The sequence below is a fragment of the Carlito syrichta genome, unplaced genomic scaffold (assembly GCF_000164805.1).
Source record: "Carlito syrichta isolate Samal-C Ts95f unplaced genomic scaffold, Tarsius_syrichta-2.0.1 Scaffold304800, whole genome shotgun sequence".
In the NCBI taxonomy this organism is placed as follows: domain Eukaryota; kingdom Metazoa; phylum Chordata; class Mammalia; order Primates; family Tarsiidae; genus Carlito; species Carlito syrichta.
Window position 1 is genome coordinate 363633 of NW_007248896.1, and position 18082 is coordinate 381714.

The window sequence follows — 18082 nt, forward strand, 5'->3', positions numbered from 1 at the left end:
TTCCTGAGATGTATACTTTATAGTAAATGGATAAGTGAAAGTAAAGTGTTTACCTGTGTTCTGAGAGCCTTCCTAGCAAATAATCAGACCTGAGGAGGGAATCATGAGAAACTCCAATTTATAGCTATTCATTCAGAAACACAGGTGACAACTTGGACTTTCAATTGCCCTCTGAAGTAGGGGCATTCTCGTGGCACTGAGCCCTTAACCTGTGGGAACTGCCATTAATTCTGATTAGTATCATGATTAAATTGAATTATAAGACACCCAGTTGGAGTCTGCTGAGAACTGGAGAATTGCTTGGTGTGGAGGAAAAATCCCACACATCTGGTGTCAGAAGTGAAGATTTGAAATTAATAATAGAGAGAGTGTTTCCTCATGCCTTAGAGTAGTTATTTCATGTACGTAGAAGTATGCAATGTGTGACCTTTGGTGTCTCGCTTCTTTGAGTTAACATGTCTTCAGGATTTATTAGTGTTATAGCATATATCAGTACTTCATTCTTTTTAATGGCTCAGTAATATTTCATTGAGTTAAACTCAATGAGTTAAACTGGTCTGTAGATGAGCCTGGTTAAACTGGTCTGTAGATTATACTACATTTTGTTTATCCATTGATGGACATTGAGTTGATTCTGCCTTTTGGCTGTTAATGAATAATGCTGCAATGAACATTCATGTATAAGTTTTTGTGTGAACATTTTTGTATAACTCTTGAGTGAAAGAAGAAGTCATAATGAAAAATGACAAACCATTTAGAAGTTAATAAGAATGACAGCACTTCACATAGAAATCCATAAGTTGTGGCCAAAACAAAAAACAAATTATAGTCTTAAAGACATTTATAAGAAACATAGAAGTGCTGAAAAGGAATAAACTAGATATTTAATTCAATATTTGAGGAAAAAAGCAACAAAATAAATGAAAAAGTCGAATAAAATAAGTAATAACTACATATTCAGAAACTATAGAAAACAAGATAAAACAGTGATAAAATAGGAACACTTCTGGCAAGTTTAATTGAATGGTAGAGGGAGACATAACCAAAGGTTTACAAGAATTTTCTATGTACCTATCTTTTAGTAATGAATTTGAAAACTTTGAACAAATTATAAGTTACCAAAATTGGCTCAAAAAGGACATAGGAATAGAAAATAACCATAGAAGAAAATTACTCTTCCATCTGTTCATCTATTCATCCATGGATGGTCCAACCATCTTATTCTTCTTGGAAACTAGCTAGATTTCTTTCTTCCCAAATGATACCAGGCACAGATTTGGTTATTGGTAATTTGTATACCTCCAAAGCATAAAAAAAGATAGGGAAACATCCAGGCTAATCTACAGACCAGTTTAACTCTTGTAACTGAAGCCAGACAAGAATATGACCAAGGAAACATGGCACCATCTCACTTATCAATATAGGTACAAACAAAGTACAGCAAAATACCAAAAGACAGTTACATCAGGATATTGTAAATTTACTCCAGGAAAGCAAGGATGTCCAACATTAGGAAATCAGTGTAATTTGCTAAGATAATAGCATAAAAGGCTAAGACCCATATGATTATCTCTGTACATGGTTAATATCAGAAGCAATGAACCAGAAGCAATAAAGTTTCAGTAAGGTTGAAAAAATAAGTTTTTTATATGATAACACTAAACGTGTATACAGTATTATGGAAATAAAAAATAACTTTCACAATTGCATTACAACCTATACAAATACAATAGTAAAATTAACTAAAACATGTATATGATAGAAGTGCATGAAGAGATTTGATAAGTGGAGAAATAGTCTACATCTGACTAGGAACTCAGCTTTTTTTTTTTTTTTTTTTGAGTCATAGTCTTTGTTGCTCGAGCTGGAGTGCAGTGGCATGCTCTTGGCCACTGCAGCCTCAACTTGCTGGGTTCAGGCGATCCTTCCGCCTCAGCCTTCCAAGTAGCTGGAACTATAGGCATGCACCACCACACCTGGCTAATTTTTTTATTTTATTGTAGAGACAAGGTCTTGCCAAGTTGCCCAGGCTGGTCTCAAACCCCTGTGCTCAGGCAATCCTCTAGCCTCCGCCTCCCAAAGTGCTGGGATTACAGAAGTGAGCCACTGTGCCTGGTGGAACTCAGTCTTATAAATTCTCTTCAAAATGATGCAACACTTCTGTGAAATTCCAATAAAATCATAATAGAATTTCTTTTTAAAGCTTAAAAGATTGTTTCTAAAATTCATACAGAAGACTACATAAGCCAAAATATCAAAGAAATATTTTTAAGGAGAGAAATAATTAGGGAGAATTTGCCCTATCATATTTTAAAACATGCTATGGAGAATCTGTAAATAGAGCCATGTGTACATGAGAATTTAATATATGAGAACGAGTAATGTTCAGCTCAGTAGAAAAGGATGGGATGTTTAATATATAGTGTTGAGTCAACTGGCAATCTCTTTGGGAAAAGATATATTTAGATCCCTAATTCATACCACACACTACCTTTCAAATCTATAAAGTACCAGAAGAAAATAAAGCAATATATTTTACAGTCATAGAGAAAGCCTTTAAAAGCATGACAGGAAGCCCTGAACTCAAAATGTTTAACAAATTCAGCTTCATGAAATGATGGTGAAAGAAACTATAAACAACATTAAAGTATGGTCGGCCAATTGGGAGAAAATATGTGAAACATATGTAATAGATAAAGGGTTAATATTCAAAATGTACAGAGAGCTCCCATGAATCAGTAAGGAGAAGATGATGAAATAGAACAATGTAAGGAGGATATAAACAACCACAGACAAAATACAAGTGGCTAATAAACATATCAAAATACTTTCAACTTCACTTACAATCAATCAGGGAAAACTGTTGAATTTAATCTTCATCTATCAGGTGGCAGATTAAAATGATTGGTAATGTTCAGCACTTAGGAAGATGTGTTGAAGGGGCACTCTTAGACAGTAGACTACTTAGGAGGATGGCACTTCTCAAAATTTCAAACATACTGCTATTGACCTGACAGTTCTGCTATAGTATGGAAATTCATCACAGCAATATTTATAACAGAAAAATTGAAAGTAGTCTAAATGTCTAAAGGACCATGTTAAATAAAATTTGGAATATTCATTATATGTAACACCATGTAGTCATTAAACAAACAAACAAACAAAAACAAGCTAGTTTTCTATGATTTGACATGGACAGATGGCATTTATCAGCATAAGGGCTAATAGTCCAGGTCTGGAACTGGGCTTGTCATCTGCAAGCTGGGTGACCTTTAACAGGTTACTTAACTTCTCTAAGCTTCAGTTTGCCTATCTGTAAAAATGAGGCTTTCTATAGTACTTTCCTCCTAAGGATTTTGTAGGAGTAAAATGGAATCATTCCTGCACTATGCTGGGCACAGTTGGCAGCACTCAATACAAAACAAATATGAAAACATATTTGCTTGTGCATTGAATGAGAAAGACACCTGTCACAGTGTTTCTACTAATTAACCTTGGGGAGATAGGTGGGAACTTAGGGATACTCACATTTTAACTTTATACTTCTTTATGACTTTGTTAAATTGTTGAATAGTCTTCCACTTTTTAAAAATTAGCAAATGGTACTTTGTAATTTTTAAGGCTAATAAAATGCTTTAAAAAAAACAAAACAAAAAAAACTTCCTGCAAAATGTTTCTAATCCTTGTACTCATTCTACTCTTAGCAATTCTGTCTGTTCCATAGGCACTAAACTAATAGGTGTTTCTTATTCTGAACATAATCACTCCCCCTCACTCCTTGGCTTTTTGAATAATTGAGAATGCAGGAATAGTGACAGAGAACTGGTTTAATCTCAGTTCAGCAGAACTTTCCCTCAAGTGAGCCTTAGAAAGCTTTTTCTGGTAGCTTCACCTGCATTTGTTATTTGGGATGGATTGAGTTGGGTGAGGAAGAAAGGAAGCAGCCAAGATGTAGGTGGAAGAATCTGGATTTTAGGAAAAATGGGCTTCCAGGCACCTAGCCATTCTACAGCTTATCTGTAGGCTGGCTCCTGGCTGCTCCCATGCCTGTCTCCACCTCCTGCCCCTTGCCTTCTTTGAAGAAGTGAAGCAAATGAATTTCTTTTATGTCGCCCTAATTTTCACCTCTGGGCTTCCTCCCAGCCTTTCTCCTTCCTTCCTGCCCTGTAGGCTACACACTGGTCTTACCTCGTTCAGAGTTAAGAGGATGGTGACCCCTGGTGTCAAAATTTCATCTCTTTTAGGATTGAACTCCTCCCCACTTGTTTTCCTAGTTGCTGGAAGCATTAAAAGAAAAGCTAAAAACAAATCCCCAAGAGTACCATATTCCAAATGGGTTCCAAATAGGGCTGGATCAGTTCTTTGCTCTAGTGTGACTATAATGTCTCTTAATCTGTATCTCTTTCCTCCCCCATCCCAGCAATTAAGTAGTAGGCAGAGACCTAGCAATTCTGATGATTATAACCTTTTTCATTGTACTGTCACACTGTTAGTATCACCAGTAAATGACATCGTTTTTCATTGCTATAGCTGCCTCCAGCCATAGATTCAGAAAGGTCATTTTTAATTAAAAACTAAAGAAAAATACATTTTGTGGGTTTTTTTTTTCCTTAGAAGAATAGGTTATTAGCTTTCTTTGTAACTTCCACTATCTTGCTGAACTTTGAGAACACGTGAACAGACTCTTAAAGTTCTTTGGCATATTACCTCACCAGCTAGGACAGTGCAGCACTTTGGAGGAAGGGGAGCTGTGAGGGCAGGAGGTGGGGACAGGCATGGGGGCAGCCAGGAGCCAGCCTACAGATAAGCTGTTGAATGACTAGGGGCCCGGAAGCTCGTTTTTCCTAAAATCCAGATTCTTCTGCCGACTCGATCCATCCCAAATAACAAATGCAGGTGAAGCTACCAGCAAAGGCTTTCTAAGGGAACACTTGAGGGAAAGTTCATCCCTGTACCCACTCCCTTCTATGGGATATCTAATTCTAGGACCCGCAGCATCCCAAGAAATTAGACATCAAATGCTACAGCACAGAAAATTGTGTGATCATATTAGTGCAATTCCCATTTTGCAGATGAAGACTGAAGGGTTTGCTTGACTTTGTTCAAAGTTCTTAGAAAGCTGGGAATGGAAGAAAGAATGACGAAGAGAGGAGTGTTGGAGAAGAGGAAGGAAGGACTCTCTCACAAGGAAGCTTCTCTTGTTTTGGCCTTCAGTGAGATTAGACTTACAAAGATATATTTTTTTCTTTATTGAGATAAAGTTCACATAGCATACTAGTCATCACTTCAACCACTTTAAAGTATATAATTCTGTGGTTTTTAATACATTCACAGTGTTGTATAACAATCACTACAATCTAACTCCAGGACATTTTCTTTTCTTTTCTTTTTTTTTGAGTTGGAGTCTCACTCTGTCACCCAGACTGTAGTACAGTGGCCGCTCCCAGCCACCGCAGCCTCAACCTGCTGGGGTCCGGCGATCCTTCTGCTTCAGCCTTCCAAGTAGCAGAATTACAGGCATGCACTACCACACCCAGCTGATCTTTTGATTTATTGTAGAGATGAGGTCTCGCTGCCCAGGCAGGTCTCGAACCCACGGGCTCAGGCAATCAACTCACCTCAGCCTCCCAAAGGCGCGGGATTACAGGCTGAGCCACCGAGCCCGGCTATCTAGGACATTTTCATCACCCCAAGAAGAAACCCCATGCTTACACCTATTTCTCCTCCCCCTCACCCCCATTCCTGGTAACCACTCATCTGCTTTCTGACTATGGATCTGCTTATTCAGGATTTTTCACATAAGTAGAATCATACTATATCTGGCCTCTTGTTCTTATTTCTCTCACTTAGTGCAATGTTTTCATGACTCATCCATGTTGTAGCATGTATTAATACTTCATTTTTTTACGGCCAAATAATATTCCATTGTACAAATGCACTACATTTTATTTATCCATTTATTAGTTAATGGACACAAGTTGTTTCCACACTTTGGCTATTATGGATAGAACTGCTCTGAGCATTTGTGTTAAAGACTGTAAACAACTGTTTTAAGTTCTTTTGGGTATTTACCTGGGAATGTAATTGTTGGTCATATGGTAATTCCATGTTGATCTGCCAGACTGTTTTCCACAATGGCTGTGTAATAGTTTTAGAGCAACACTTAACTCACAATGTTTCTTAAGACAAACACCAAGTCATGTGCCAGGCCCTTGGCTATTCCATGAGAGCAAAAAGATGAATAAAAAGCTGCCCCATTTACAGACAAGAAAATGTTGGTGCTGTAGGGTGGAGTGGGAGGTGGGAGGTGTGGGGCTTAGGACAGGGGGCAGCTCATGCTCTGGCGTTCAGAGAAGGTGGCACATGAACTGAAAGACGGTAGGTTACATGGAGGGAGACAAGTTCAACACCTGGGATTCCTGTGTCTAAAGATTGGATGTTCTGGGAAGAAAGGGCTAATGGCAGCATTACTAGTCAGCCATCTTTTATATAAGGCCATCTGCTGGCCAGTTTGTTAGTTTCCTAGTTTTACTGTTCATTGCCTTCATTACCAACTAAGCTTCACCTGTTAATGGGAATCCTTATTCAGTATTCCAGTATACTTGTTAGTAATTCTCAGATCATTTGTATCCTTTGCTGCGGTGTCACATCCATCTTATATGTTTTGCAGGATCATAGTACCCCAGACAACTCTGTCAGGTAGGCAAAGCACACACATTTAATAGTAAAATACATGCTTTTGCTTTACTAAATTCTGGTGTGTCCACATGGCTTTCTGAGCTACTGCTGCCATGTTTCTTAGCTTTGACCCCCTTCCCTACCTTTGGGAAATGAATCCCTCTATCTCCTTTCTCTCTCTTGCTCTCTCTTGCTCTCTCTCTCTCTGTCTATCTTTCTCTCCCTCCCTCTCATTTGCCTTCTAATAAATTATATTTACTAACCTAAAAAATACTAGTAAAATACAGTCATGTGTCGCTTAACACAGGGATGCATTCTGAGAAATGCATTGTTAGGTGATGTCGCTGTGTAAACATCATAGAGAGTACTTACACAAACGTAGATGGTGTCGCCTACTACACACCTGGGCTGTATGGTATAGCCTATTCCTAGGATACAAACCTGTATAGCATGTTACTGTTCTGAATATTGTGGGCAACTGTAACACTGTGGTATTTGTGTATCTATACATATCTAAACATAGAAAAGGTACAATAAGAATACAGTATTATAATTTTATAGGACAACCATCATATATGTGGTCCATCATTGACCAAAATGTCATTATGCGATGTTCAACTGGGTATTATAGTATATTGGAAACAACCAAGACAATAATGTTTTCTTTTTTATTTTTTTCATTAGGCCCTTCCTATTCCAGGAAATAATGTTATAAAAACAACCCTCCTACCAAGCAGCAGGCTAAAAGATGGTTGTTATTTTAGATTTTAACATAAATTAAGTTACTTTATCCTCTACTTTGCTTCCAGTCTTGACACTTCCCAGCCTTACCCTAATCCATGCTCCAGCTACTGCCATTCCCAGTACTCTGACTAAAATGCCAGCTTGCTCATGCCAGGAACCCTACTCCCTGCATTTCTCCCCCAGACTCAACATTCTTCTATTCTTTGTTTCCTTCAGAGTAATTGTCACACTCTTTATCAGGAACCCTAAGGTCCTTCTGAATGGAGCTGGCAGCATTCGTTCCTCCTCTCCCCACCCTCCGTGCTGTAATCAGATGGGGCTGCTTGTTCCTCAGACATCATACTCCACCTTGCCTCCTCATGTCACAGCTAGCTCCTTTGAATTACTGTCTACATCTTCCAACCCTCTCAACCTAACTAATTCCTGTTCATTCTTCAAAACCCACCCTGTGTGCTTTCAGCGCATTCTTCCTTTTGATTCTAATTGTTTACTTCTGCATGTCCCCAAAAGGTCCACCTCTTTCAAACATCCAGGCCTTTATTTCCTTGTGATGACCCCACCATCTTGGGCAGTACAGAGAATATGTTTGAGGGCAGCATCTCATAGGATGATCTAGATTTTTTGGTGTCCAGTTAGGCTCTATTTCCTCCTAGAGGATTAGAGAGGAACCATTCCTGGAAGGTCAAACAGTTGTTAGAATGACTCATTGTCAGTTAGAGAAAACAGTTATTGGTAACATTTGTAGGTATGAGAAATACTAACCCTTCCTGAGATACTCAAAGTGAATTTGGAGGCCATATCTATTACCAGACACCTGCATTACAGGGGAATTCTTTCCTCTGAAGATTTGTTCACCAAAAGTAAGGTGGCTCTTTCCCAAATGTTGACAAGGAGACTTGGAATCGCAACTCTTGACCTTGGTATGTATTACGGTCATAATCCATAAATGCAAATAATCTGAAGTATGCAGGTCTTGCCCCAGACTGGTGAAGCCCAGGCACAAAAATGTCTTGAAAGTGAAGAGGCAGAAGGAATGGTGATGATTCCTTGGCTTCTGGGGACCTGCATCTTGGGAAGTAGAGGCAGCCATGGAATTCTGTGCTGCCTTGGCAATCTGCACTTTAGGAAGATATTTAGTTCCATTTTTTACCATATCTGTGTCACTTTTTAAAAACAGCTTATACCAAATCCATCTAAATTCAAACTTACAGCATCCCAAGCAAGGAAGTCTAATAATTTGGGGCAACCTGACTTGGAAAGAAACTCTCCTCTCGCCACCATCAGCCAACATCACCTTGCATACACTCGCACAAACAGGCTGATACACACACTGACATTCACCAGCCAAACAGTAGTTTTTTGGTGTTGCAAGCCACCACTTAAAGTTTTCTACTTTTAATTTCCCCCAATACTGATTTCTATTACATACTTTTTTTTTTTTTTTGAGTCAGAGTCTCACTCTGTCACCAAGGCTGAAGTGCAGTGGCACGCTCATGGCACTGGAGGAACAGATACTACTGACTGCAGCCTCTACCTACTAGGCTCAGACAATCTTGCCAAGTTGTCTGGGCTGGTCACGAACCCCTAGACTCAAGCAATCCTCTCACCTCCATCTCCCAAAGTGCTGGGCCTATTACAAATATTTTAATTTTAAAAAAATTTTTACCACATGTACCTAGAGCCCACTGTGTTAGCTATACAGTAGAAATAATCTGTGTGGTTTTAGAAGGATTGTCTTCCTTAATAAAATGTTTTATGATATGCTTACAATGTTGAATGTGGGGCATATGAAATCAAATATCACCTGATTCCATTGACTATCTAAAGTGACTCATGGAATAAAACTTGTTAGAGAACTTCTGTCTTCTACCATTGTGTCTGCAGTCAGTAGTATCTGTTCCTGAATTCCATTGTGAGTTTCTCTCTTGACTCTGGGTAAGCATGAAATTGCTATCATTTGTTGTTTTATTGTCCTGTTCTTTTAAACGGGCATCTAAAACTCTTCCTGTCTAAAATGCAACTCATGATCCCCCCAGACACACACCCACATCCGCACACCCCCACCTGCCCTGTGGCTCAGACACTCTGGCGGCCATCCTGCTCCTCAAATCTGCCATACTCATTCCCGCCTCCATGCTGTGGCACCATGGATCCCTCCTAGGTCTTTCTGTGGCCATCCCCTTATCACTTAGGATTTGGCAAATTCCTCTCACTCAGAGATCTTCCCATCATGCTTGATTGCATTACTCTTTTGTTTTCCTTACTATACTTATCCCTCTTGGATATTTGCTTATTTGTTCTTAGTTGTTTTCCCATCTAGACCATAAACCACACAAGAAAGGATCTTGCTTGCTCTGCCCAGAGTGGTACTTGCCTGGCATGTAGTTGGTACTCAGCAAATATTTAAATGAGCAAATGAATGAATGAATGAAATGAAACTGGCTTTAGATTATGTTTTTTTAGGTGGAGTTTGAAGGGCCCAAATATTATATAAAATTGAAGGTTTCTGACAGTTGAATTCATTTTTAATGAAATGAAGGTTTATCTTTCATGTGTAAAGAATATCCTTTAATAATACTTTAGATTTGCATTATCTGGACCCTCAGCGTTTTTTAATGTGGAGTCTTCAGTTCTAGGACTTTCTGAAAGGCTAACTTTAATGACATCAGACCTGCCATTTCCACAGGGCTTAGAATAGATTCCAAAATGCCAGAGAAAATTAAATGCAAAAAAGCTCCAGTTAATTAATGTTTCAGAATAAATTAATGCTTTAGGTCTGACTTTAACTGACAAGTATAGTGAGTTTCAAAGTTAAAATTGCCACCCTTTCCCCATGTCTGTATTTTCGTTGTATTCAGTCATTCCAGTTATTTATCTTTTTGAGGGTGGAGGGAGGAAGGAGACATATATACATTGAATTTTAAATTACAATAAAAAACATACTTGCACTGATTATTCTTAGAAGAATGGGTTGTAGTGTTCCTCATAACCCTCCTTAGTTATGTGATAATTCCCAAAGTTGCAGAGTTGGGAGTGAGTCCTAAGTATCTTAGCCTGTCCCCAAGATGCAGTAACACACTAAAAAGAAAGGACACTAACATTCATGTGTATAGTGTGTTGCAGGGACTGTCTTGACTTATTGCATACATCCCAGTAAACCAATTGTAGGATATTGGTGTGTGCGTTGCACATAGGGAAGAGAAGCCACATTTTCATTTTGTCTGATTAATTTTTTTTTTTTTTCTTTGAGTCAAAGTCTGACTCTGTTGCCCAGTCTGGAGTGCAATGGCATGCTCGTAGCTACTGCAGGCTTGACCTGCTGAACCCAGACGATACTTCTGCCTCAGCCTTCCAAGTAGCTGAAACTACAGGTGCACACTACCATGCCTGGCTAATTTTTAAAATTTATTTATTGTAGAGATGAGGTCTCACCAAGTTGCCCAGGTTGGTCTCAAACCCCTGGGCTCAGGCAATCCTCTCACCTACTCCTCTCAAAGTGCTAGGACTACAGGCATGAGCCGCTGTGTCCAGCTTAATTTATCCTTAGATCTTAGACCATAAAAACAAGTTGGTCAAAAATTGTTACACTTCTTTCTGACCTTTTCTTCTTTCTTATCTCCTCCCATCACTTTCTGAGCCTCAGTTTTCCCAACTGCAAGATAAATATGTCTGGCTCACAGGACTGTTGTGAGATAATAGATGATTTTGTGTGTGTGTGTATATGCATGTTCCCAATTTAGCACCCAATACCAAGGATTTTGGAAAATATTAGAATGTTTTTGGAAAAGTCCTGTACTAAGGAGGGTTAAATAAATCTGTAAGTTTCCTTTAGACCTTCAGATTCTATTATTGTTGTTATTATTATTATTATTATTATTATTATTTTTGAGTTGCTTCTCACTCTGTTGCCCAGGCTGGAGTGCAATGGCATGCTCGTGGACACCCCAGCATCAACCTGCTGGGCTCAGGCGATCCTTCTGCCTCAGTCTTTCAAGTAGCCAGAACTACAGGTGCACGCTACCACGCCTGGCTAATTTTTTGATTTATTGTAGAGATGAGGTCTCGCCAAGATGCCCAAGCTGTTCTCAAACCCGTGGGCTCAGGCAATCCCCTCACCTCGGCCTCCCAAAGTGCTGGGATTACAGACTTGAGCCACTGCACCCAGCCAGATTCTGTGATCTTATATTCCATATATGAGACATCGCAAATCTTTTAAAATTTAGCATGTTTTGCCTCTACACTACTTACTAATTTGTTAACACAAATATTTTCAATATGGAGATCTAATCACTGTGCTAAGCTGTAGAGTTATAGAAAGAAAAGATACTATCTGTTTGTATTCTTGTTCCAAAAAATAATTTGGGGTAGAGATAAAAGTCCAGTCTTTACCCTCATCATGAACAGTTGTGTATACCAAGTATAGACAATTAGGCTGAATATACATTAACTATAGATATTTTTAGCAAGTCCTTTGCTTTAAATAAATATGTATCTTTTTTGTAGTTTCCTACTTTCTTATAAAAATCACAAGAAAAAGCTCCAGGTAGTCTGGAAATTCTGTTTGGTTGGGTTCTGGCTTTTAGTTATTCAAGGATTTACTGGAGTTATGGGATGTGTGCATGTTTCTTTTTTTGGAATTTTAGTTATGTCATATTTGCAAGTAATTCTTGGGAACAAGAGTTCCAAACACTGAGCATTCACAAGAAATAACAATATTATAAAAAGCAGATGTTAAACAGTTTTGTTTAAGTTAAAAGAAAGATTATCTCACATTATTTATAAATACTTGAAAGAAACCAACAAATTCCATAGTAGAATTTTTATCTTCTCTTCCTTCCTTTATTCCAGTTATGTAAACAAAATTATATGAATTATTTGCCTAACTAGTTCAACTCTACTTTAGATTTACAGTGTCAAAATAGTAAAACCCTGAAAAATGAGCTTATATCTGCTAGTTATGCAAATGCACAGTAAGAAGCTATTTGCTAGGCACTGTGTAGGTAGGGTTCATTCTTACACTGGGCCTGTGGATTTGCTATTTATCTTTTTTTTTTTGAGTTGGAGTCTCACTCTGTCACCCATACTGGAGTGCAGTGGCCGCTCCCGGCCACCGCAGCCTCGACCTGCTGGGCTCCAGCAATCCTTCTGCCTCAGCCTTCCAAGTAGCCGGAATTACAGGCATGCGCTACCATGCCCAGTTGATTTTTTGATTTATTGTAGAGATGAGATCTCGCTGTCCAGGCGGGTCTCGAACCCGCAGGCTCAGGCAATCCACTCACCTCAGCCTCCCAAAGGCGCGGGATTACAGGCTGAGCCACCGAGCCCGGCTGGATTTGCTATTTAAAAGGATGGCTGCAAAACTCTTTGGTGAGCCTATTTTTGGCTAGATAGCTGAAGCATAGACAAAAACAATATTAGAGTAATTCAGTTGAAAGAAAACATACAACATATAAACTTGGGAGTTAGGAAAATGACTGTGGCCTTGAACTATCTAGGTGGATAATATCCATAGCATGGAAAATTCTCATTTTCCTCTGTTCTTTGTATGGTGTTGAATTGGCTTATCAGTTCTGTTTTTTTTCTGCCTTTAGTGCCATTTGTAAGAATTACCAACCGAGTTTCATGTGTTTTCTACTGGAAGAAAAATAGCCTTTTATTTTTCCTGTTTAAAATTGTGAAGTTGAAAGTGAAAATTCCAAAATCTCTCTACCCATTTCTAGTAAAGCAACTAATATGTAACATGACTGGAGAAGAGAAAAGTGAGTTCTAGGTAGAAGCGATGGGAAGCACATTGTCAGGGATATCTGTGATCATCCGTGCTATCCAAAAATAGTGTGTACTACCTCAGCAAAAGGTTCTGTAGTGTCAGAGGAGTTCATTTATGTGGTTTGAGTTAGGTACCTCTTCATCTGCACAACTCTGAATATGATATGTTCCTGTGAATTGGAATTTAGAGAGTTATTTTGACCCAGAATGTTCGACCTGGGCCCGTTTTTAATGAAATTGAGACAAAAGGAAGAGACTGGTGCAAATAAAAATGGAAAAATTCCTTCTCTTTCTTTCAGATGAGGAAACTGAGACTCTGAGAAGTAAAGGGACCCATCCAAACCTCCACAACTAGTGACTGAACTTGGGAATAAGAACTCAGATCTCATGACTCACCTCTTCTGCTTTTATCTCACCGTGTCTCCTCTTTTTCCCTGAATCATTTGCAGGACATTTTACATGAGTCTAAAATTCAACCGAGGTTAAAATGGGGCCTAAACTCTCCTAATACAGCACAGACCAATCACTCAAGGACTGCTTGAGAATTATATAATGATAGGACTAATTGATCCTGCCTGGAAAACTGAAAAATAAAACAAAGTCACTGATTTTTCTGACTGTGCAGATCTCTTGGATGTGTTCTTTAAATTCTCCTGCTTCTGTATCTTTTTGTTGAGGACATTTGCAAGAAAACATAATATTTATTGTGTTTGAGTACATCTAGTCTTGCTGCTTTTTCCTTTTCTTGCAGTTATAATAGTCTGTTTTTGGCCAGAGATAGACAATTAAGCAAGGTCTGCATGTACCCAAATAAACTCCAAACAGACTGATACTTTCTGTACCCCAGTAAGAGTTTGCTCAGCTGTCTGCTCTTGTCCCACAGGTCTAGAATCTTCTTATAGTCAACTGAGCCTCTCAGCTGTGCCCATTAGAGAGTTGAAAAGTAGCCATTAAATGTCTGTTGGCATCTGCCACACCTAAAGGGAGTTAGTTCTGCAGATACCGATGGGCTGCTGTGAGGGTTGCTGGTTTGCTCACTTTCTGTGGTCTAGCTCATGTATATTCTTTCCAGCTGTTTCTCTCCATCACTGACAATACTTTTCTATCCTCTCTAGGAGCACAGCCTTATCCTCAGCATCCCACGGTCCCAAGTGCCAAGGCAGGATTAGAAATCTCCAGGTGTCTAACAAAGGGAAGGGTAGAAGCCACCGACCCCCATTGGGAAAGCAACTTTTTCTTCTTCCCTCCGTTTGGCACAAGCCATTGGAGTATTGGGAGCAGACCCCGGAATAACTTGTGTACCACGAGGAAGCCTGAGTGCCCATCAGAGATGATCCCACCTCCTCTGGTGTGAGCCTGTGTCAAATGTTCTGTATTCAGAGCTGCCTGCAGAGTGGGGGCCCATTCATCTACTACTTACCTTTGCATAATTAGCTGTTCCAAAAAATTAATGAGGACAGTGAGTGAATATGAAGAACGAGCAAGGAAGAGAATTTTATTCTACTAATCTTCCCAAATAACATGCATGTCCCCAATAACAGTATGAAACATAAGAACTTCACCACAGAAATCAGATAGATTTTAGTTTGTTGCCATGTCAGTGGTTTGTTAATAAATATTTATCAAACTGTCTCTAACCTGAAGTTTATTCCAGGCAGAGCTCCTATCCCAGTGGACTTAGTATATAATAGAATCATAATTATTACAAAGACTGCATGCTAAAATGACTGGTTTGGGAAAGGTGTTATTTACTTTTATAACCTCACACAGGATATAAAAGTATATACTACACACTAGTGCATCAGGACAAAGAAACAATTGTAATTTACTAACTAAGTAAAGTTGCATGGGCCCTTATCAGTCATTTCACATACTTTTACTAATACATATGAGAAGGCTAGAGCTACTCCATTTGTCAGAATAAAAGATGGTCTTCCTGCTGAATTGTCCCAGATACACTTTCTCCCAGCTAAAGATGTTGTGTTTCGCAACTGCGTTCCATTTTTCCTCCGTTATTCTCCTGTGTTTATTGTTGTATGTGTCTATGGTCTATTCTCAACTGTTGCTTTAGAAGTAAAATTGAGAAATGTGCAGGGAAATGGTTGAAAGTTTTGGTGGGTTTTGAAAACTCAAAAGGAAAATGCGGCAGGAATATATTTTCTGATGCACATCGTGTCATTCTCTCTACTCGCTAATTTCTGAGCATGTCGTAGTTTCTGCACTTTATCCTCAGTTTACTCCTCCTGTCCTCCTCTTCCCAAAATAAAACAAGGAACAACCAACATATCTCCTGCAATAAACAATTAGGGGGAAGAGTTCTACAACTAAGTGAAATGGCTCATTTGCTTTTCAGAGTTTGTTAAATATTTTCACAGAAAATGTTTTCTGAAGAAATTATTTATTTATTTTATTTTATTTATTTTTTTGAGTTGGAGTCTCACTCTGTCACCCAGACTGGAGTGCAGTGGGCGCTCCCGGCCACCGCAGCCTTGACCTGCTGGGCTCCGGCGATCCTTCCGTTATTTTCTTACTTATTTATTTAGAGTCAGAGTCTCACTCTGTTGCCCAGGCAGGAGTGCAGCGGCATGCTCATGGCCACTGCAGCCTCGACCTGCTCGACTGAGGGGATCCTTCTAAGTAACTGGAACTACAGGCATGCACCACCACTCCCAGCTTATCTTTTTGATTTATTGTAGAGATGAGGTCTTGCCAAGTTGCCCAAGCTGGTCTCGAACCCCTGAGCTCAGGTGATCGTCTTGCCTCAGCCTCTGAAAGTACTGGGATTATAGGCGTGAACCACCACACTTGTCTTGAAGAAATTATTTTTGATGATGCTCATTTTTATCTCTTAAATTTCCTAAGTTTCTCATTTTTCTTTTTTTTTTTAACTTAAGATTAATGCCACTCTGATGTTTTTCCAATTCTTCAGCAGATAAATTGGGGCTGACTTTTGTGTGTGTGTGTGTGTGTGTGTGTGTGTGTGTGTGTGTGTGTGTGCGTGCGTATGAAATATTGCAATTTGAGAACAGTTAACTGTTCAGCCTTCATGTCCTCAGCTTCATGGTGTAACTTCTCATCTAGTTAACTGTGATGATATTTCATTAACATACAGGGTAGTAAAAAGTCAAACTTTGTATGCAGAGGTCATAGCATGTTTACCTTTTTTTTTTTCTGTTATACACAACTTATATAATTCAAATGAACAAAAAATTAGTATCATTTCCAGTATCTTAAGATAAATTGCTCATCTCTACAATAAATACAAAATAGCTGGGCATGGTAGCACACGTCTGTAGTTCCGGGCTACTCGGAAGGCCGAGGTGGAAGGATCGCTGGAGACCAGAAGGTCAACACTGGGGTGGCTGTGAGCGTGCGTACCACTGCACTTCAGCCTGGGTGATGGAGTGCGACTCCCACTCAGAAAAAAAAGATAAATTGCCTTTGAATGGGAGCTTCCTCTCCATACTTTGAGGTCTGTAAGACACATCTAGCAATTACTACTGTGGAAAATGAAAACTGCATCAGTCACACAGGGAGGGCAGTTGCGGCTGGGTGGCCTACTTGCTGTAACACTGTCCTTTGGGTGGCTGGGGGACCTTTATGTTCTCCTTGGACACCATGAAGTGCCACAGCTCCTGCAGGACAACTTTGATACTTTATGAGTTCTGCCACTTTGCTTGCACTGATGTGGCTCTGGGGTCTACCACTCCATTAGAACTATTAACTGTATTCATATTAATTTGTATTACAAACCTTTTTTCTTTTTTTTCTTTTTTTTTGAGTTGGAGTCTCACTCTGTCGCCCAGACGGGAGTGCAGTGGCCGCTTCCGGCCACCACAGCCTCGACCTGCTGGGCTCCAGCGATCCTTCCGCCTCAGCCTTCTGAGTAGCCGGAATTACAGGCACGCCCTACCGTGCCCAGCTGATTTTTTGATTTATTGTAGAGATGAAGTCTTGTCAAGTTGCCCAGGCGGGTCTCAAACCTGCAGGCTCAGGCAATCCACTCACCTCAGCATCCCAAAGCACGGGTTTACAGGCTGAGCCACCGAACTCGTCTTATAAATCTTACAAAGGGGGATGCTTCTGGGTATTTAGGTCCACATTCTATTTGAAGGCTGTATAGTCAGTTTTCATAAATTGTTCTTGGAGGCCCAATTATCATCTCTGTTCATCTTGTAGTTGTCATGTCTTTGTCATCTTCTAGACCCCAGCTAGCTGTTTCATCTCTACTCCTTTCTGGCCAGTTTTTCCAATAGTCAGAAATTGCAAGGGACCTGAGCCCGTGTTGGCTGCCATCTTGTGTTGCTGGCACATTTACCTTTTATTCAATAACAAATTCCTTTCTGAGCCAATAGGGAAGCAGGATTTCTCTTTTGAGATTTCATCTGGTTTCTTGTTTCTGTTAAGAAGGATGATGGTGTTTTTTCTGTGCTTTCTGGAAAGATCATGGCATTTGAATTCAAAAGACTTGGCTTCAGATTCCAACTTGGCCACACACCTGAGTATGTGAGTGTAGGGAAGTCACTAACACCGGTCAGCCTCTGTTTTTCTCATTTGTGAGTTAAAGACAAGTCTCTCTCTTTTGTAAATCCTTTTGGAATAAGGCAGGATTAGGTATAATGAGAATATCTTTCATACAAAGATGTGACTATTAAATGCTATGGTATATAATTGTAAATCACTATGAATATATATGTTAGTTTTCTTTCAAATTGTGTATTTCAGATGTAACTGACCACTCTCAAAAGCTGTCTCAAAGTAACAAGTAATAGGATATACTTATTTGGTCACAAAAGAAACAGAAAGGATTTCTTTGTAGTACAGTGTGTCCTTCTCCTTGTTTGTTTTAAATGTGGTGGGGCCCCCAGTGAGCAAAGTCTTCTAGGAATTGACT

General features: G+C 39.4%; 1 pseudogene; it reads right to left on the minus strand.

Moving 5' to 3' along the window:
* Nucleotides 1-16745: 16745 nt before the first annotated feature.
* LOC103263306 lies at nt 16746-17484 on the minus strand (annotated as a pseudogene).
* Nucleotides 17485-18082: the final 598 nt, after the last annotated feature.